This window comes from Oryctolagus cuniculus, chromosome X (assembly GCF_051225735.1).
Source record: "Oryctolagus cuniculus isolate XC-2025 breed Fujian yellow rabbit chromosome X, ASM5122573v1, whole genome shotgun sequence".
NCBI lineage: Eukaryota > Metazoa > Chordata > Mammalia > Lagomorpha > Leporidae > Oryctolagus > Oryctolagus cuniculus.
In genome coordinates, this window is record NC_142888.1 from 77,393,519 (window position 1) to 77,416,217 (window position 22,699).

The 22,699-nt window shown below is 40.5% G+C and overlaps 1 protein-coding gene across 10 annotated transcripts in view; it reads right to left on the bottom strand.

Annotated features, from left to right (window-relative positions):
- The window catches only part of PLS3 (plastin 3), a 92,232-nt gene that overhangs the window by 49,882 nt on the left and 19,651 nt on the right, over window positions 1-22,699 (bottom strand). Inside the window, exon 1 of one of the 10 annotated variants that reach the window (XM_070066621.2) lies at window positions 11,004-11,178. The exons of 6 other annotated variants lie outside the window; for them this stretch is intronic. The gene's annotated coding sequence lies outside the window, so the exon portion shown is untranslated. Of the gene's footprint in view, window positions 1-11,003; window positions 11,179-22,699 lie in introns of those variants that run through there. 3 more of the 10 variants (XM_070066622.2, XM_051827282.3, XM_051827281.3) reach the window with 3 other exon arrangements.

The following is a 22,699-nucleotide window of genomic DNA, read 5'->3' on the forward strand; positions in this document are numbered from 1 at the left end:
AGTTCCTGGCTCCTGGCTTCAGCATGGCCCAATCCCAGCTGTCCCAGGCATCTGGAGAGCCTCTCAAATAATTAACCAAAGTCAAGTGTTTTTAAAAGTTTGTGAAAAAGTAGAATTAGTAAGAAGTGTATTTTGGTGCAAAAAAAAATTTTGACATAATTGTTCTCATAATATGTATTTTGTCATGAACTTTTTGAGGACCTCTTGTATGCATAAATTTCACAAATTTTTACACCAAAATAAACTCATCTTCTAATTTTCCTTTTCCATGAACTTTGGCTCAGTGCTATCATGCTATTACAGTCACATAACCCAAGTGGTGGGTGTCAGGGTAGGTTTTCTGAGAAGGTGACTTTTGAACTTTGTCTTAGAGCACTGAGCAGGAATTGTTCAGATAGGCATCAGGGGTAAAAGTATTCTAGGCAGAGACACAAAGAGAAGATGATATCTGAAGCTGGAGAAAGACAGTGTGGCTGCAGCTTTGCGCCTAAGGGTTCGTGACAGACACAATTAAGGCAGAAGGTCAGATTGCAACTTAAGAGTCCACACAATTAAGGCAGAAGGAAAGACAGGAAAGAGAATTCGAGGTGGGAAAGTCTAAATTTACCGCCACATTATTTCCCCCCAACTCTTTCTCCTGACAAACCAAGTCTTGTTTTCAATTTGCCTACTTTCTGAAGTTTCCAGGCACGTCAATCTAAGACAGCAGTTTGGCCCATAAGGAACTGAGGGAGGGTGAGTCAATCACGAAGCCTTCTGGAGTCTTCCTGTGCTAGCCCTGGGATTCTGCCATCGTATTCCTTCATCACCTCACATCTGGCCTTGTAGCTGATCTGTCTGCAGTCTTGTCTCCTTCCAATGCAATCTTTGCATGACTAACTTCCTGAGGAGCAGCTCTTAGGAGACATTCCATAGCAAATAAAGTCCCAGCTTTGTAGCACAGCACTCAAGACCTTCAACTGTTCTGAGCTAATATCTGCCTGTCTTTGCCAATGTCACCCCACTCACATGGACCGCACCCTTGAAAGCTACACTTTAAAAATCCCTGTTCCCCAGACAGGCCCCCTATTTCCCCATGTCCATTCCTGTCCCTCTGTGTTCTCTACACTCCAACGTTCTTCACCCATCTCCCAATCTACTCTTGAAAAGCTCTTTGGATTGTCCCCACCCACATAAGACGCTGCTCATCCCAGTACTCTCACAGAACTGGGCGTTTTCTTCTATTACAGCCAGTACTGGCTTCAATCACAGAGCTCCAATTTTAAATATCTTGTTTCACTGTCAGACCATATGTATCACTTTTTTTTTTTTTAAAAATTTGGAAAAACACAGTCACCAGAAGGCTAGCATTCAATACTGTTATACAAATCACTTTGATGGCAGAGAGCATATACCCCATTCATCCTCTTATTCTCATCCCCTATCACAGTGCCTGCACAGAGCAGAGAATAATATTTAAAATATAATATTTCATTACAACGTATTATAGCAGCTAACAGGAAGGATTTCATATTGACTCTGCTACATGCTTTTTAGAATGTTATGTAAGTTACTTCTCAGAAAACCTTTACAAACAAGGTAATGTTGTTATTCCTACTTTTACAGAACACTGAACAGTCTTAGAGAAGTTGAGTAATTTGTCTGAAGTCATACAGTCAGAAAGAGGCAGACCTGGTGTCAAATCCAGGCCTATCTGACACATGGCAGTACTCTCAACCATTATGCTGGACAGTCTCCTCAATGACAACTTGTTGAGTGACATTATTTCTTCAACAAGACCTAGTAGAGTAGAAATACAGCCTGCTAATCGCTGTATTCTCCACAGCACCAATACAGTGCATTCTTTGAGGGATGGCATTTGGGCCTGCAGTTAAGACATCACTTGGGACACCTGCATCCCGTAACACAGTGTCTGGGTTCCAGTCCCGGCAGGGCTGTGGATTTCAATGCCCTGCAAATACACATCCTGGGAGGCAGTCAGTAATGGCTTAGGTACTTGGGTCCCTTCCACCAAAAGGAGAGACCTAGACTGAGTATCTTGCACCTGGCTTTGACCTGGTCCAACCCTGGCTGTTGAGTGCATTTGGTGAGTGAACCAGCAGATCAGATCGAGCTCTGTCTCTCTCTCCCTTTCAAATAAAATAAGTTTTTTAAAATTTAAAGGTCCAGAATTCTTGAACCCAGAATTCAAAAAGATCTTTGAATTCAAAATGACCCACAACGAGTATCCACACACCATTTGGTCATGTCAGTCCTCTTTCACGATGCTATAATTGCTTATGCCTAAGCAGATGGTCTAATCTCTGCCTGATATTTCAGATCTTCTAGAGTGGATCTACTAGTCACACCTAAGCAGCCTACTTTTCAGCTACACTCAGAGCAAGCTCTTGGATTATAACCATCCTCCTGAACACACCCTGTTAACTCCTACATCAGCACCTTTGGTTTTAGCCTGCCCTCTTCTTTCCCTCTTTCCAACTAAGGATTCCCTCTTTATCTACTTCTCACACTTTAAATGCCTTCTTTTTTGTTTTTCTTGTCTTCCTAATTCTAGTCACTTTTCAGGATTCAGCAGAAGCTTCAACCTCTCCCAAAGCATGTTTCCCTGTCACTCCACCTCCAGCTCATCTTTCTCTTCAACTCCCACAGAATTTAGACTTTTGCCACAAAAGTTAGCAATTTAATTAGAGATCTCCTCCTACAGTTACATAAATGGAGGAAAGTCTGGCTGGAACACCCATCATCCTGCTTGATTCAGTTCATCTGCCTCCTTCATAATTGGGGTGGGGAAACTTTTTTTCTGCCAAGGGCCATTTGGATATTTATAACACCAGTGGTGGACCATGAAAATTATCAACTTAAAAATTAGCTTGCTATAGTTTTATTGTATTTTGAGTCCCACCTTCAGTTGCCTTGGTAGGGATAGACCAAATGATTTTGCAAGTCTTAATATGGCTCATGTGCCAGACATTCCAAAACCTTGATCTGCAAATTTGGTCAAAGAGAATAATTTTCTTCAAGAAAAGAGAACAATTCTTTCATCAACAGCACACAAAAATTTGTCTAATTTCTTGCTCTGTAAGTCTTATTTCAAGATTATTTTTGGAGAACAGAGCCTAAACTTCATCTTTCTTACACATTCTCCCACAATAACTTACTTGATGCTGGATACATAGGCATGGCTTAAAAATATTCCAAACTGACAACAGTCTTTCAAGGGTACTGATAATTAGCATGCCTAATATCCAGTGGTTACAGACATTAGAATGTGAAAGGTAAGGCTGTAAGCTTCCATTAACGTCATCCTCTCAATTGTATTGGGAGAGGAACAAGTATTGGGCTGGGTAAGTGACTTTGCCCCCAAAATTGCACTATGCGGCAAATCTAAAATTAAAAGAATATGTGCAAAGGAAGGTAATTAAATTCTCTTAACATTAAAAGAAAAAACAAACTACACATTGCTTTGCAGCGAGAAGGCCCATGCCTGGTACAGCCAGTGGAAGATACTTTAAAAGCTAATAACATATATAACAATGAAACTGAGAAAAAAGAATGGCTGCCAAGGAGCCAGTGTTGTGACACAGTGGGTTAAGTTGCCACTTGCAATGCCAGCAGCCCCGTATCCAAGCACCAGTTCAAGTCCTGGCTACTCTGTTTCCAACCCAGGTTCTTGCTAACGCTCCTTGGGAAGGCAGAGGAAGGCAGTCCAAGTGCTTGGGGCCTTGCCACCCATGTGGGAGATCTGTTGGGCATTGCCTAAAACCTCCATTACAATATGGCACCTGGCGGATGTTCGAGGGGCGTGTCTGCGGCTGCTGTGGTTAAGCTACGTAAGATCAGACCACTGGAAGGGATAGGTCCACTTTAGTTCCGGACACGTGGACAGTGCATGATCCCTATACTTTGCTTAAGATGCCCCTGTGCATGGTCCACCCATGCCTGCATGACCTTTTCGCTGATTGGCTCCCCTACTGCATGTCTTTTGTAAGCCTTATAAGCCTGTACACTTCCTCAATAAAGTAGTTCCTGCTTCGACAGAACTCACAGGTGCTTGCTGCGGTGTGTGCTTGACCCGTCGACCTTACCTCGCCTTCTCGGGGAGTGCCTGTACTGTTTTCTGCTGGTCAGGGGCCAGCCTCAGGCTTAAGACCCCAACAGAGATCCAGATGGATTTCTGGCCTCCTAGCTTCAGCCTGGACTAGACATGGCTATTGTGGCCATTTGTCGTGTGAACCAGCAGATGGGAGATCTTTCTCTCTCTCTGTCATCCTGCCTTTCAAAGAAAAAAAATCTTTTTTATTTATTTATTTATTTTTTGACAGGCAGAGTGGACAATGAGAGAGAGAGAGACAGAGAGAAAGGTCTTCCTTTGCCGTTGGTTCACCCTCCAATGGCCACTGCGGCCAGCGCGCTGTGGCCGGTGCATCGCGCGCTGACCTGAAGCCAGGAGCCAGGTGCTTCCTCCTGGTCTCCCATGCGTGTGCAGGGCCCAAGTACTTGGGCCACCCTCCACTGCACTCCCGGGCCACAGCAGAGAGCTGGACTGGAAGAAGGGCAACTGGGACAGAATCCGGCAGCTCGACCGGGACTAGAACCTGGTGTGCTGGTGCCGCAAGCGGAGGATTAGCCTAGTGAGCCGTGGCGCTGGGCTAGAAAGAAAAAAAAAAAAAAGAATGGCAGCCAGAAAATGTAGACAGTGGCCCCTGTAGCCAACTGACTTGTTTTCATAAGGGATTCATTGAAACCTTGAACTGAAATAACCCAGACTGTAATTGGGGGGAAACATATGGAATATAGATGGCAGGTTCAGCAAAGATGATACAGAGCTCCAAAAATTCTTTCTTCAAAACACTGGTGTAGAACTTGCACTGACCACAATCTGTTTTAGACCATACTCTCAAAATAAGCACTCAAATGCTTACCTTGTCTTGTGACACATCCATTCCTATACAGGCCAAGATTCTGTGTCACCGTAGCTAACATTGCTTAATTTCATGCTCTTGAATGCTAAGTACTGCGAATAACCACTCCTATTGTATCAGTGCTAATAACTTGGTCTAAATACAAACATAACCAAACACCTAGGGTTACTTTTGATTTTAGGATTGGTTTTTCTTACAGGATTTTTCTCAAAGTGCAAGTAGTTTGGGGTATGATTGGCTTCCTTTTAGAAAACTCATGCAGGCTTGGTAAAGGAGTAACTGGACAGTTTAAGACGCCTGACACATCATTCTCATTAGTGACCTGTTGCTCTGAGGGTCAAGTCAAACTCTGAGTTCCCTCACAGGTGTTAGAGGTCCCTAGTGCTAACAATTTAGGAGAAGTTAAAGCAGCAGAAAGAGTTAGTGGAGAGTTCTACTTTTCATCCATTGTAGCATGTCAGCATTATTAAAAATGGCTTACTATGGTCAATGCGGAGAGCAAACTTCTATGAAAGCAACATTCAATGTGTACAGCAGACTTTGCTTACTGAGACTCTTTTTCAGCCCAGGTCTTCTGGTAACTAACATTTCAGCCGAAAATTGTAAAACTAAACAAAGGATGCCTTCAGATACTCCAAATAAAACTGACAGCATTTTCTTATGGCAAATTGTTACATATGTTGACTATGTTGTATAGGATTAGAAACTAGAGAGTTGGGGCCAGCGCAGTGGCATAGCAGGTAAAGCTGCCACCTTCAGTGCCAGCATCCCATACAGGCACCAGTTTGAATCCTGGTTGCTCCACTTCCGATCCCAGCTCTCTGCTATGGTCTGGGAAAGCAGCAGAGGATGATCAAAGTACTTGGGACCCTGCACCCACGTGGGAGGCCAAGAAGAAGCTCCTGGCTTCGGATCAGCCAAGCCCCAACTGTTGCGGCCATATGGGGAGGGAACCAGCAGATGGAAGATCTCTCTGTGTCTGCCTCTGCTTCTCTGTAACTCTGCCTTTGAAATAAATAAATCTTTTTTTTTAAAAAAAGGTAAAAAATAGAAATGTAATCTAAAACTTTCTAGTAAGCACACTACAATAAACAAATAAATAAACAAACAAACTAGAGAATAAAGCAGTTGGCTAATGGAACGCAAATTTGGATAAAGTTTGCAACTATGCATCTACAATTCATTTTGATTAGAATAACCTGAACACCAAAATATTCAGGGAACATGGTACAAAATTTCAAGCACATTTGTTAAGTAATCTGAAAAAAAAAAACCTTTCTATATCCATAATGAAATATGTTTCAAATTCCAAATCAGTTGAGAAGTACATTTTGGAAGGCACCGTTACTGAAGGCCAGCTCTACCCTTTATCCAACCCCATGTAGCTGCCTACCTATAACAACAATTGGCCTTGGACATAAGGAGATTTAAACAATTGTCTACTGTGGAAGGTGAAGAAGAAACCGCTTTCTCCTGCAAGGGTGCTGTTCCAACAACTCCTTCAGATTTAGGAGACATAGAGAAGAAGGCCTCAAAACGTTCCTGTAAAAATGGAAGTAATGGCTAAGTTTGAGGTGGGCACTAAGTGGTTAAAACACCAGTTAAGATGCCCATTCCCCACCTGGGCTTGATTCTGCCACACAATGTAAAGACTTTCATTTTCTTCGCTGCCATAAGGTGTTACTCATTAAAACGCAATGGATTAGGGGGTGGGCATTTACTGCAGTGGTTGGTTAAGATACCCAAGTCCCACATCTGAGTCCTAGAGCTGATTCCCAGCTCTAGCTCCTGACTCCAGCTTCCTGCTCATTCAGACCCCCAGGAAGCAGTGGCCATAGCTCAAGTAATTGGTCCCTGCCATACATGGGGAAGACCTGGATTGAGTTCCCAGCTCCAACTTAGACCCTGTTCCAGTCCTGGCCATTGTGGGCATTTGGGGAGTGAACCAGTGGATGCAAGCTCACTTGCTGGCTCGCGCTCTCTCCCCTACAAATAAATAAATAACTTTTTAAAATGTAAAACATATATTTGTATACAATATTTTTACAAGATAAGGTTGTTTTGGTGCAAAAAACTTGAAATCCACACATAATTTTTTTCATAATATACATTTTCCTTGAACTTTCTGAAGGCTCCTTGTGTAAAGGTTTAAGAAAGGCAGGGAGGCCAGTGCCGCGGCTCACTAGGCTAATCCTCCACCTGCGGTGCCAGCACCCCGGGTTCTAGTCCCGGTCGGGGCACCAGATTCTGTCCTGGTTGTTCCTCTTCCTGTCCAGCTCTCTGCTGTGGCCCAGGAGTGCAGTGGAGGATGGCCCAAATGTTTGGGCCCTGCACCTGCATGGGAGACCAGGAGAAGCACCTGGCTCCTGGCTTCGGATCAGCGCGGTGCGCTGGCCGCAGCGGCCATTAAGGGGTGAACCAACGGAAAAGGAAGACCTTTCTCTCTGTCTCTCTCTCTCACTGTCCACTCTGCCTGTAAAAAAAAAAAAAAAAAAAAAAAAAAAAAAAAAAAAAAAAGGGCAGGGAGCCCAGATGGCAAATAAAAATAGTTGTGATATTCTTGTACAGTATGGGGACTATAGATTATGATAATGTACTGTCTGCTTCAGAAAGGCTGGAAGAAAGGATTTTTAAGAAAATACTTTTGTTTAGAGGTCAGGGTTGTGGAGCAACCACTTAAGGTGCTGCATGGGATGCCCATATCCTATTTTGGAGTGCCAGTTGAAGTCCCAGCTACTCTGCTTCTGATCCAGCTCCCTAACACACCTGGGAAGCAGACGATGACTCAATACTTGGGTCCCTGTCACCCACTAGGGAGACCTAGATGGAGCTCCTGACTTCAGCCTGACACAGCCCTTTGTGTTGTGGCCATTTAGGGGAGTGAACCAGTGGATGGGAGGTCTCTCTCCCTCTGTCACTCTGCCTTTCAAATAAATAAACCTATCTTCTCTAGTGGTCTAGTGGTTAGGATTTGGTGCTCTCTCAGATAAATAAATCTTAAATTTTTTTTTTTGAAATGCAAAAAGTCAGAAGAGGGACAAATAGACTTCCCATCCACTGGTTTTCTCCCCCAGATGCATGTAATGGCCAAGGCTAGGTCAAGTTGAAGCTGGGAGCCAGGAACTCAATCCAGGTCTCCCATGTGAGTAGTATGATCTGCATTAGCAGGAAGCTGGAACTGGAAGTCAGAGCTGGAACTCAGGTACTCCAGTGTGGGACACAGCTACCCTAACCATTAGGCCAGATGCCTTTCCCGGAAGACAGGATCCTAATTTTTTTTGCAACAAAGATATCATAAATGTTTGAGGAGACAAATATGCTTATATGGATTTTAATATTACATAATGTATACATGCATCAAAACATCACATAGTTTCCCCCAAATTGGTGTGATTTTAATGTCAATTAAAAATAAATTACAAAAAGGATTGCAGGAGCATGCACAGAGATGTCCAAAACCACAAACAGAACTGAGCTATCTTTGTCCTCTTCCTATGTCTCTAACACCCACAACCAATGAGACCATCTGCTTGAACTATTTCAAAAAAAGTATACCACAGGGTCATAGTTGCTAACCAGCTCCTGGCCTTCCCTAGAGTCCTGTCAACTCTGTCAGTGAGAGACGATCTACTTCTTCTGTCTCCTCCAGCAGTCTGTGCACTCTTTGAAAGACGAGTTGGTATCTTGACTTTGCATCTCGTGCACAACAAGCGCCTAGTAGATGTGTGTTGAATAAATGAATGCTGATGGTGTGATGTATGGCAAACAAGTAGACCTACACAAGGGCACACAGGCTATCAGTCACCTTGTGTGATCTGAAAAATACATATGCTATGGGAGCCGGCTGGGAACAAAATTCTCAAGACATAATAAGGTGCTCACATTCTTCACATGCAACTGGCCTATTATCATGTTTTCACTTTCTCCTCTTGTTTAACACTTCAGTATACTACAAAACTCAAGATGTTTGCAAACTGTCCTTTGAATTTAGCTGAAAGTCAAACAGAAACAGGGTTGTTTTTTTTTTTTTTAAAGAAACTGCTTTTACTGGCAACAATGTTGGCTTACAAGGAGCAGGTTTCACCTTTACAGTAAGATACATCATACACAGATGATGTTTTGACAGGCCTGCAATTTATAGAGAACAATTAACATTTAGAAATAAATATAAATTACCTCAAACTAGTCAGACTTCCATTTTTATTAGGAAAATTTTCAGTGTATACAAAATAAAAAACAATATAACAACTACCCATAAACCCACCACCGAGTCTACATTTACCAGGATTTTCCCTCTTCTTTTGCTCCTCCCTTCCTATGTCTCTTCCCTGAATGACTTTAAATACCACACATATAATGATTTCACTCCTACATTATTATCAAGAAATGAATTCCTTTTTCTGGAAATACCTCTATTTGGTGCTAGATTCAAGCATCTGCTAGATTTTAGTTAATTTTTTTTTCAGGGCCAATATCTATGAGTCACTTAAACCCCAAAGGGTGCCCAATCCTGTGTCATTTCCTGGAGAAACATCAAATGCTTCCATTTTAAGTAAAAGTTTCCTTTCCTCTTTTTGTACTTAATAAACAAAGGTAAGATCTGAAAGCAAAGGCTATTTAAAAATATACGTTAATCACTTTTCCAAAAATTGAAACGTTTAATTCAGCGAGATGAAAGATAGCTTTCAATGCTTGTCAGACAAGAATTTTGTACATATTCAATGCAAGTCTTAATAATGATCTAAAAGTCCCTTTTCCTATGATGAAGAATAATATATCAAACCCCCAAAGACACTCTTCCTTCCCCTATCTTTACAAAGCTAAGACCTATCAGCTCCTAGGACTGAAATAGGGCACTTTAAAAAAGTTTAATCCCTTCCATGTTTCTTAAGTAAACTTTTACATCCTCCAAAAGAAATCTAAATGAATTACAGAAAAAATAAATCTGCTAACGAAATGAATTAACCCTCAGACCTGAGGGGTATTTGCAGCCTCTTTTCCTCTAAAAATTAACATGTTTGAAAGAAGCCCAGGGCAAATGTCACGGCTGCACAGGGGAGGGGGCCCACACACGTGCATATGGCCAGGCAAGATCAGGCTAGCTAGCAGCATCAACTCAACACGAAAATACCACACAGTGTTATGACCTACAGGTCAGAAATCACCAGGTAACACACAACTTCAGCTTCCACTTTAAGTTCAGCAGAAATCTGATCTGTCACTGAAAGTGCTCCTTGCAAGTGTTATATACCTTACTCATATGTTCTCAAATGCAGTACTTGTTGATTGAAGCACCGAGATTCACTTGTTTCGTACTTTACTTTGCACTTCATACCATTATACTAAGTTCAATCAATTAGACAGGTGACTCTTAACTCAGAGTCAGGATTTGCTATATACTCCCTATACTTCCCTTTGCCAGAAATATAGGAAAAAATTATCAAACTTACCTGATCACCAGGTGACAGAAAACCCCAGTGAATCTATGAGCACCAGAAATCACTATCACTGCCACGTTAACCTACATCAGCAGTGCTTTTCAGACATCTTGTAAATTATAAACACCAAGACTACTGTTTGACATAAGTCAGTTTGCAATAGCAGAGTGATAATCTAATCATGGCATGTTCTGTCATGATCGTCACCTCAACTTCCATTTCTTGAATTTTGAAAAATCATTTAACAGGGATCAAAAACATTTAGAATCCCATGTTCCTCACCCCTGGCAATCTACATAGAGAATAATTTCTAGCATTTAAACTTTTGGTATCAAATGTGATAAATCCAGCTATGTAATTTGGATTTCAAGACCAATTTTTCAAATGCACAAAGTCCCCAAAACATTCTTAAATTAAAGAAAACATGAAATATACACAGAACAGGTTAGATTCTAAACTTCCAAAATAATTGCTTGTAAAACAAACTTGGTTCTACTTGAATAAATATTATTTTGAAAGTGACTCTCAACGTTTAGCCTTCCCAATAAGTAACAGGAATTTCCAGCTTTAAAACATGAATTTCTGCTTAAATATTTAGTAATCTGCAAGTTAGAGCCTAACAAAATAATATTAAAATAGTTACCCTTCTGCGACGAGAGCAAACCTGTTTCGTTCCTTTCTCGCAGCACTAATAGAAAGAACCTTCTCCCACGCCCAGAAGGGCAATCTGGAAACCCAACATTCTTCTTACAATTGCATCTTTAGAGAGCAAGTCACAACACTTCCTGCTAGAAAGGAGAACACTCTGACAAAAGAATGATATAATACTTACGAAGCCCCTTCCTGTTGGCCTTGCACTATTTTGCCAAGGATTTAATAAAGTCTAATTTAAACACAACATTTGGAGAAAAAAAAATTGTTTTTTCATTTCAGCTCCCATAGAACCATACAAGCACTCGAGAGAATTCAAAGTTGGTTCAGGTCAAATAGCTACAACCCATATACCTATTTAGAGTTTGAACAGTAGCCAAGTAACCTCCTTATTTTAGAACACATAGAAAGAACAGCTTCTCCCTAGTGCCCAAGTCACTCATCCACAATCAGGTACATTACTTAGAAAGGCACATTAACTGTATCAGACCACTTATATGCTCTATTATTCATTTTAGTCTGTATGTGAGGTGCTATACCATTTACTTCAAGCATCTACATTTTGGTTTTGGTTGAAAACATGGCTTTGACTTGTAGGAACCGTGAGGGTACTTCAAAAAGTTCATGGAAAATGTATATATGAAAATACTGTGTGGATTTCAAAAATTGTGCTTCAACCAAAAATAAATTTACCTTTCAATTCCCCTTTTTGCAGTTTTTTTGAAGTATGCTTATAATTTCTACCAGCATAGCCCATAGGAACAAAACCAATACTTGCTGAACTGGATCATTTTCTGTTGACAGGAAGCACTGCACAGGGAAGAGCTCTGCAGCCAGACTGGGTTCAAATCCTGGCTCCACAACGTACTAGTTACCCATGTCCTTGGGCAAGTTGCTTCCCACCCTGGTTAACGATAACAGGGACTACTTCATATAAAAGTTAACTATGTTATCCTTTGTTGTGAGGCTTCAACGAGTTAATACATACCATAAATGTATCATGGCCTGGTACATGTGATAACTACTCTTTTTATTATTGAAACTTGCCTTTTAACCAGTCTAACAATTCCATGAGTAAATGGCTAAATTAAGCAACTGGTTCATTGTGAGTGCCCTTCATGGGAGAGAACAGATCATCAGTGTAAATACTGTGCGAGGCTCAGGAGATCATTCCTATAGTGACACAGGGCAGGTTAACAATTTGAGAGGAAATGGAGCACAATGGATGAATTAGAGTGGTAGGAGTCTGGGCAACCTTGACGTCTGCATGACCCTGAAGAAAGCACTTAGACTGAGCCCCTGGGTTTAGTGCAGCTAATGCCACGTAACTTCATAAGGTTGCTATGAGGAGTCAATTGGAAGATATTAGAACCTAAGAGTGGTTGGGTCCACCAAGGAGATGAGGAAGTGGCAGGTATTATTATAATCAGGCTGGGATGAAACTCGGAGGACATCATTGGCTCTATCTGCTTTATGAGGATGGAAAAGTGGGATAATATATCCTAATCTTTAGAAACAATATAAAATAAAGGGAGACATTTTTGATGCACCGGGAGGCAACTCACAGTGCATTCAGTTGTGAAAAGGAACTCTCGCAGGACAGTCCCCATTCTGAAGCACACCGCGTTCCCTTGGCCTCATGACTAAGCGCCATCAACACACATCGGGTTACATTTTGTCTCCCGAAGTCAAGTGCTTTCACCAATCACAAAAATTGCGTGAAATATCAAAAGGCAACACGATTTAGCACAGAAGGAATATAACAGTAGGAGCCAAAAGACATGGTTTTCCATCTGTCTTTGTTGCTGACTCACTATGTGAACGAAGCCTCTTCAACTTTCCCAGGTCTCGATTTCTCCATTTGTAAAACAAGGACAACACTGTCTGCCTGCAGCCTATCAGGAATACAGGAGATAGTAACTACCAAGCTCCGTGGGCTGATGGCAAAGCGGGTGGGGGAAGCGGGGGACATGAGGCGCACATATAGGCATTATCAAGGATTTTCCAGAGAAAACAGAGGCACAACACATTGCCCCTGGTAAGAAGACAGTTGCCAGTGTCAGACCAGAAGTGCTGGTTTTTTCCCCTCTTACCTTTTCTTCAGCAACACCTGTCACCTCACACACTCTTTAGATGACTAGTTCCTAGTGCTGCATAATTACCTTTTTCAGACACATAGCATGATCATAGAAGAAATGGATATTTTAAACATATACTTGGATTTCCAAATTTGTTCGCACTCAAACCAACCAATGTTTTAATTTCATTTTCCCACAAACTTTTTGACGTCTTCTTATGCAATGTTCAACTTTAGAAGAGGGCTTTTTTAAGAAACAAGTTTTATGGGTCATTACAACAGTGCTCCTTAAAAACCATTTCCTTGACTTTCCCTTTCTTGGTCATGGGGAACGTATGTGCTTTCCCTATTGTCAAGGCTAATCTTTAATCAGAGTGAAATCTGTCAACACCAAGTTGTTGATTTTCAAGCCTATTCACCATAACATGATGGAATTTATTTCAACAGCAAAATAGTGTAATCAAAATTCTAGGAATAGATATTCCCTTTGAAAATGGCACATCTACTTGGTAAGTGGTAGGTAGGACAGTTCTGTAAAACCAGTTTTAGTCTGCTGCTCATTTTGTAAATTTGTATCTCATTCATCTCCTTAAGTGTATGTGTGGGGTGTGTGTGCAGTGCTTGGGGCACACATTTGTACTTGTGTGTGTGACTCTGTAAGGGAACAGAACCTATGTTTTTACTATGGGTGATGAAGACTGGTTTGAGAATGGAAGATGGTGGCAAGAGTAAGGTAATAAATTTTACATTTTTGTAAGCAGGTCACAGAATGAAACATTAGTGTTAGAATCTGAATTTAATCATGAGGAATGCTAAGGAAAGTCAATGGAAACCAAGCTCTTGCTCTCTCTTTCTTAGATGTTAGGAACCAAGTCGAGACTTCACACACATGCCCCCGAGCATACACATATCCCTCACAGAATATAAACAAGCATACCCAAAAAGTTGCAAGTTTCATATATGAATCACTGCAATACACAGTCAGAACACAAGGTGTAAATGTAGTATTTTTAAAGTCTCGTCCAACTTTTACCCAAACGCCATGGTCTCCACCACACCCAGGAATGGCTGTACTATTTCCATGTGTGACATGCACATCGGAGGCCTCTCCCACTGTGCTTAGTGCCACACCTCAATCACGTGGATTTTCCTCTCATAAAACAGGATTTTACTCATCTTCACGACTTATGAAAACAAAGCAAGCAAATAACGCTCACAATGAGTGAAGCATTAGATAAAGGGATCTAATATATACAATAGGTACCAAATTAACATACAGCAAATTGCTATTGTAATTTTGGAATATATTGGAAAGTTAAACTAGGCACAGCATTAGGTGTACAAACTTTCTGTTACAAGGATGTGTCAATTTTATCAAGTAGATCTTGTTTGTATAAGCCTTTTTTCATAATTGGGAAGAAAAACCAATCACAAAAATATCTTACTTTCCATATTCCAAGGGGTGGTTCCCTGATAGTATTTATTAGCTTTTTATTTGTATAACAAAGCAATCAAAAGTTTAAAATAAAACACCTTATTGGACATTCAATTATCTACTTTATCCTAATGCACCAAAACCAGATGGTTGAAATAAATTGGAGGCAATTTAAGTACGAGATTTCCAAAAATCATCAGCTGAACTCTATACGATGCAAGGAACTGGTTTAAAAGACATCTGTGTTCTGTTCATAGCTAATAAAAACACAAAGGAATAACTCATATGCTCTACACCTTTCTGTCCTGAGGGTTTCTCATTCAAAGAATGAAGGGAAGGGTAGAAGGAAAGGGGAGGGAGAGGAGGCAGAAACAAACAAAATCCCAACTAGCCCAAGAATTCCTAATTTTTTAGACCTCAGGACCTTTTTCATAAGGGTTAGATCTAGCCATGGATGTATCACATTAGAAATTACAAGTGGTAGATTTTAAAGACATTTATTTATTTTAACAATAACAACAGGGCAGGCATTTGGCACAGTAATTAAGACTCCCACATCCCACATCAGAACACCTGGCTTCAGGTCCTGGCTCCACTCCTGATTGCAGATTCCTGCCAAGACACACCCTGAAAGGCAGTAGATGATGGCCCAAGTAGTTGGGGCCCTGCTGCCCATGTGGAAGATGTGGATTGAGTTCCCTGCTCCCAGCTTTGGCCTGGCCAGCCCAGCACCCTGCCATTGCAGGCAGTAGAGGAGTAAACAAATAGATGAGAGATCTTTCTGTCTCTGTCTCTCAAATAAAAAAAAATCTAAACAACAATAAATGTACTACATGTTAACATAAATAATATTTGTAATGAAAAATAACTAATGCAAAAAAATTTGGTTAGAAAAGTAGCATAGGTATATGGTTGCACTTTGTGAAACTTTGCTGCACATTGTTTACCTTGTTCAGCTTATTCCAATACAACTGGATTTTCTTATATGCTTCTGTATTCAATCTGTTGTAATATGTATTTTAGTTCAAGAATGTATATGAAGAGAAACTGGCCTCCCATAGAAATACTGTAAAGATAAGTATTTTAAGAATCTTTCCAAATAATTATGGATAACCTTCTTCAATACCACACTAAAACTAGAGGAGTACTTTCTTAAATGTTTGTTACCCTCTGAAATCTGATACAGTATCAATTGTTTTTCATATTCTATTATATTAAAATTCATTGCTCTATCTTGCAATTTGAATGACCCTTTTGCCCATGCTTGATTTTGTAATATCACCCATTGGTTATTTGCCAAACTATTGCACTAAGTTATACAGATCTTTCAAATACTGACACCCTGCATAATAAAATATCAAACAAATCACTTTCATTAATTACACTATCAATCTCATTAGGAAAGTCTAAGTATTGAGAAGACATCATGGTGGCTATACAAATTTTCAAAAACTTAAATTTGTGCTTGAAAGCTCTAATTTTATCATTGGCAATGTATATTCTCAGTTGTTTTCCTTGCAGTGAGAGGTACGCTTGGTTCAAATATTCAGTTCTGCCTAATCAGTCAATTCAATCTTTCAGGAAAAAATGTTTTCCAATTTTAAATGGCAGCTAGTTTAGCTCATATCTGAGAACAATTGCATAAGTGCTTCTCTTCAAGACAATCATTTTACATCCAAATTGAGCAGAAACGCTTTGTGGGTATGTCTCATCTCATTACACAGAATATGGAAAATATGTATACTCACGAATTGAAACTTCATAAAATTAATTTTCCCTGATTCATCAAGGACATTTTGCAAATTTAATGCATGCTGTAGGGCTTTTTCTAATGGTGAAGGGATTATGTTGAGGAACAATGACTATTAATACGGTGTGGTGTCACCTGCTGCCTGGATTCTCACTAAGGTACCATCAGTTTTATTCTCTGTGGCTTTTGTACCATCAACGCAAATGTCAACACAGTGAAAAAGCAAATAACACCTTAGTGTTAGCATGAGTTACTATGAAAGTAATTTTGACCTGCCAAGGGCCCATATCCACCTTTTGAGAATCAGTGCTATATTTAGTAATATTTATGATGGAGCCATCTAATTTAGAGACAAACTAATATGTAGGCTTTAACAAAAATTTTTTAATTGATTACAGAATTTTCAAAATTATTTATCCAGGTTTTTTTTTTTAATTTATTTTTTGGACAGGCAGAGTGGACAGTGAGAGAGAGACAGAGAGAAAGGTCTTCCTTTGTCGTTGGTTCACCCTCCAATGGCCGCCATCCTCCACTGCACTCCTTGGCCACAGCAGAGAGCTGGCCTGGAAGAGGGGCAACCGGGACAGAATCTGGTGCCCCGACCGGGACTAGAACCTGGTGTGCCAGCGCCGCAGGGAGAGGATTAGCCTATTGAGCTGCGGCACCAGCCTATCCAGGTTTTAACCCAAGTTCTATGCTATCCAACCAGAAAAAGAAACACCATTTTATGAATATCAGTTTTTAAGGTCAATCTACAGCTTATCTCCTTCAAGGCACATTTGGCTGAACTGGGTGCACTTTCCAAAGACATGACTTTATCAAGGCATGCTTAAAAAGTTTTAAAACTTTAAATAAATTATTTTTAAAACATTTGTTTTCATTTTATTGGAAGGACACAGAGAGACAGACTCCCTCAGACACACATATGGGGTGGGGTGGGGGGTGGCACACGGGGCAGGAGAGAGAATGAGAGTTTGATCTATGGATCTACCATTCTCTGGTTCAGTCTCTAAATGCCCACAATGGCCAGTACTGAGCCAGGAGCCAGAAACTTCATCTGGGTCTCCCACGTGGGTGTCAGGGACCCAAGTACTAGAGTCACTGCTTGCTGTCTCCCAGGATGTGAATTAGCAGGAAGCTGGATTGGAAACAGAGGAGCCTGGACACCAGCCAGGAATCCTATGTGCCAAACACCCCTCCTCTAATAAACTACTTTAAAAGATTAAAGATGCCCTTCACCAAGGGGGCTATTGTGAAGTTCCAGGAGGAATTCCAATACCCAGAAAGCCTTCCACCCACCAATATACCAGAAATGGTGTAGGGAAGGAAAAATACAGGATCCATACCCACACCCATAGAAACTCCAATCTGAAGGCAGATTGGACTCTCAATTGTTTAATGAGATGCCTGTCTGATCTGTCACGTATACTCCTTTCATTACTTCTTTCCATTAAACTTGGCTAGCATGCTTACTGCTAATAAATTAATAAATAAATAAAAGATTAAAGGGCACGTGATGTGGCACAGCAGGTTAAGCCGCTAGTTAGGATGGCTGCGTACCATCCTACTTGAGTCTCGGATCCCCCGTTTCCCATCCACTTTCCTCCTAATGCACCTGGGAAGGCAGCAGATGCTGACTCAAGTGCCTGAGCCCCTGCCATCTATGTGGGAGATCCAGATGCAGTTCCTGGCTCCAACTTTTGGCATGGCCCAGCCCTCGTTGTTGCAAGCATTTGGGGGAACGAAATGAGCTGAAGGAAGATCTCTTTCTGCTTTTTAAATAAATACATTTTTAAAAAATATTAAGAAGTGACTTAACATTCAATCTAGGTAGCAAATCAAACTCTCCTTTTAAGAAGCAGTAAGAATGTCCTTTCCTAACATAAAGTAGTTATGGGTTTAAAGTAGTCAAGGGCATAAATGTGAAAGCCTATATGAAATGCAAAATTTATCAATGTGTTAAAATAATTAAAACTAAGTATACCATAATATTTATAGGTCAATTAATAATGTGGATTATTCTGAAATAATTCTCAGTTATAACAGAATGGGAGGAAAAAGATGAAATAAAGGGCCAACGCTGTGGCACAGCACATTAAAGCCCTAGCCTGTAACGCCGGCATTCCATATGGGCGCCAGTTCGAGTCTCGGCTGTTCCACCTCTAGTCCAGCTCTCTGCTGTGGCCCAGGAAAGCAGTAGAAGTTGGCCCAACTGTTTGGGCCCCTGCACCCATGTGGGAGACCCAGAAGAAGCTCCTGGCTTCAGATCAGCTCAGCTTTGGCCGTTGCAGCCATCTGGGGAGTGAACCACCAGATGGAAGACCTCTCTCTCTCTCTCTCTCTCTGGCTCTACCTCTCTCTCTAACTCTTTCAAATAAATAAAATAAATCTTTAAAAAAAAGAAAAAGAAAACATTAAAAAAGATGAAATAAGAATATTAAATGTTAATAATTATTAAAGATTGAGGAAGTTCATGGTTTGATTTTAGCATGTTTGGGCAATTTCATAAAAAGTGTTTAAAAATTCTTATACGAAAGTATTTGATATCTTAGTAAGCAAAACTAAAATTCCTGGCTTGTATTAAGGAACTGTACTAGATGGTATCAGAAAACAAGGATTTATGAAACATGCCTTTCACACCTACAAAGAACTCGGCATGCTTATGACCATATATGTTAATATTATGAACACATAATCTTAACTTCCTAAAATGCATACAATGCTTCCACTATGGTCATTCTAAGGAGTACTTATGCTATGACAAAGCACAACTTGAGCCAACTGAATTTCAAATGGTTATAATGCAATCTTAAGAAGAAAAACGGTATGAGAAATAAAATACAAAAAAGAAACAAAAAATAAGGAATGAGACTCTCCTTAGTTTGCCTCTATAAAAGGAAAGGAACAGAAGGTGTGAGCAAATATGGGCATGACCACATCATTTTTCCACCACAACCCGTCATCTCATTTCACCTCAGGACAGGAACCATCATGTCATCTCCTTTGAGTCAGCTCTGGTGCTACTCACATATGCAAAAATAACCAAGCAGTACACTCATTTCCCATGGCGAATATTAAATACATTTTAGAATTGTATACTTCTTCAAATGACAAAAAAATGCATTTACAAATGCCATGAGTTTACACGAATTCTTCCAAGGCTACTATGCCTTTTCAACCCCTGCCCCAACACACACACAAATTAAGCCCTTCCTAAAGAATAAATCCACAAGCTAAACTAGCGACATCCCTCTGATATTCAAATGATCTGACACAAATAAAAAAATAGCAGTGATCAAAAAAGAAAAACTATTTACTTTCATTATCAGCTTCTAGTTTCTTGCCCTATATTCTGAACAGCTGTCAAGTTTTCCCCAAACTGCAAATAAAATTTTCAAGAGTTCCCTAACCTCATTTAATGAATGTCTTTTAAAGTTGAGTGATAGTGTTGAATAATTTTAAATTGCTCTACTATGTTAATATTTATTAAGCTTTATGAGAGCAATAATTTTTCTGCCTGTTTAGTTCAGCAATCTTTTTTTGCATCTAGAACAGTGGTTGGTACATAATAAATATTTATTAAGTGAGTGTATATTGGTGATATTGCATCCTAAAAAAATCAAACTCATTGTCATTTGCCATAGTGGTTTATTACCTCAAGAATGAGCTTGTAGCATTTGTCTTTTTAAAGCAACAAATAAGTGAAGATAAAAGACATCTACTCTTCTCCCATCAGGCAATTCTATAAAACAGGATGACTCCTGAGAGCTGATGTGGCCAACCAAATGGTAGCTTATACCTTTTAGTGGAACCAAACCCAGCATCACATTCGGCAGTTGAAGTGATTTTCTAAGTTCTGTATTTTTAGAAGATAAAGACATTGCAGAGAAAAGTAGAGTGGAAAGTATAAAAAACTTTGAGTGCATTGAGTTTTTCCTCAGCTTTGCCACGCCCCCCCCACACACATATGAAAGAAAAAAGTTCGTTTAAGATATCACTGTTTTAGCCTTTCAAACTTCAAAACGACTAGTTTTCGACATCACCAGGAATAACAAAAGCTTCAAAAGAGAGGGCTGCTTTAGCATTTCCTGCCAGCTTGCCCTAGTGTAAGATTAACCTTGTCAGTTCTTAGGGAAGACACATAAAATCCCCTTTAAATGACTAATTCAGATGAAGTGGTAACATGAATCCATAGCTTATAAGACTCTGGTTTCTACTTGTTACCAGATGTTGCCATCACTTCAAAGTGTTAAATGCAGCCATGAAGAGTTTCAGATATACTTGGATGTGAATATTTTCTGACTTCTGCTTATATTATGTAGACAACTACACAGAGAAAAAAACGGTTGCCTCATTTTCTAATAAAATGCCCCTAAGATTGCCAACATTTCCTATGCCAGCCTAATTCTCCCACTGATTTTTATAAGCACATATACCACTTTGAAATCACAACACAAATAAATTCTATTTCATTGGAAGGTCGCTACAAACAGCCTGCTTTGCATGTCCTGAAGTTTTTGGGTCTCTCACAAAAACAGTACAGCTGAAAAATACAATTTTTTGTGTGTAGACTTTGGAATTTTTTTTTTTTTTGACAAGTAAACAGTTCTCAGCTTTACAGGTAGTTCAGGGTTCTTTTGCCAGGTATACTTGAACAATTCCACCATGCTTTCTGCTTCTAACCACTTCTCTGTTTAATTTCTTTGGTTATGTTGCCATTATGTTTTATTAGTTTAAGTTTTGTATTAAATCTCCAGAGACAGTTTAGTTCAGTAACAATGGTTGCTATTTTCTACACATAATGGTCATTGTTAAGTTTGGCCCAACACAGAATCCTGAACACAATGTGGATTTATCCTTAAGATTGGCTGCAAAAACATCATTGGTCTCATAAAGTGGTTACATGCCCTTAGCATTCAAATATATGGGAGAGGGCCACAAATTTGGTTTTATTTCTGCTGAGATGTCTCAATCTTAGTTTTTTTTTGAGGACAGAGTTGAATCCATAAACATAACACTATTCTGGCTCAGATTACTAGACACTGGATTGCAACTGACCAGTCTTGCTTGTTTGGTATTTTATTTGGCAATCTGTTCATTGGTAACAGCTAAACACTCTCATTATAATGAATCCTGCCACAAGTCCAAAGGTTTTCATGGTCTTCACTTTCTAAACATGATATTGTTAGCAGAAACTCATCCGAGCAGGAGTAACCAACCTCTTGCCTCTCCCACTTTACAAACCTCAGAAATTGGCTAGAGCCATTAGCAGAGTTCTGGTGGGGTAGACTGTCCTAAGCACACTGGCTCTGAGAAGTCAATGCTTGAGAGAATGAGCTTTTAAAAGTGTCTGATTGAAGCTGGCATTGTGGTGTAAATGGTAAAGCTGCCACCTGTGACGCCAGAATCCCACAAGGGCACTGGTTCGAGTGCGGGCTGTTCCACTTCCAATCCAGCTCCCTGCTAATGTGCTGGGAAAGCAGTGCATATGGCCCAAGTACTTGAGTCCCTGCACCCACATGAGTGACCAGGAAAAAGCTCCTAGCTCCTGGCTTCGGCCTAGCCCAGCCCTGGCCATTGCAGCCATTTGTGGAGGGAACCAGCAGATGGAAGACCTCTCCCTTCTCTTCCTCCCTCTCTCCCCGCCTTTTTTTTTATATTTTATTTATTTATTTATTTGAGAGGTAGAGTTAAAGACAGAGAGAGGGAGAGACAGAGAGAAAGTTCTTCTGTCCACTGATTCACACCTCAAATGGTTACAACAGCCAGAGCTGGGCTGCTCTGAAGCCAGGAGCCAGGAGCTTCTTCAAAGTCTCCCACATGGGAGCAGGGGCCCAAGCACTGGGGCCATCTTCTACTGCTTTCCCAGGCCAAAGCAGAGAGCTGGATTGGAAGTGGACTAGCCAGTTCTTGAACCAGTGCCCATATGGGATGCCAGCACTACAGGTGGTAGCTTTACCCACTATACCACAGCGCTGGCCCCAATTCAATAAATCTTAAAAAAAGGCAGTAAATCCTTTAAAATAAAAAAAAAGAAAGGCACAATCTCTCTCTCTCTCTCTCTCTCTCTCTCTCTTTCTCTCTCTCTCTCTCTCTCTCACACACACACACACACACGGATGGAGAGGGGGAAAGAGAGATATCTTCCATTCATTAGTTCACTTCCTAAATAGCCACAACAGCCAGGGCTGGGCCAGGCTGAAGCCAGGAGCCAGCAACTGTATCTGGGTCTCCCAAGCAGGTAGCAGGAACTCACATACTTGGGTCATCATCCGATGCCTCCTAGGTGCATTCGCAGGGAGCTGAATCGTAAGTGGATTAGCTGGAGAGTTGAATCGGCACCCCATTGTGGGATGGGGGTGTCTCAAGTGGCAGCTTATCTTGCCACAACACTCATCCTTTCATTTAAAAATGTCTGATTTACTG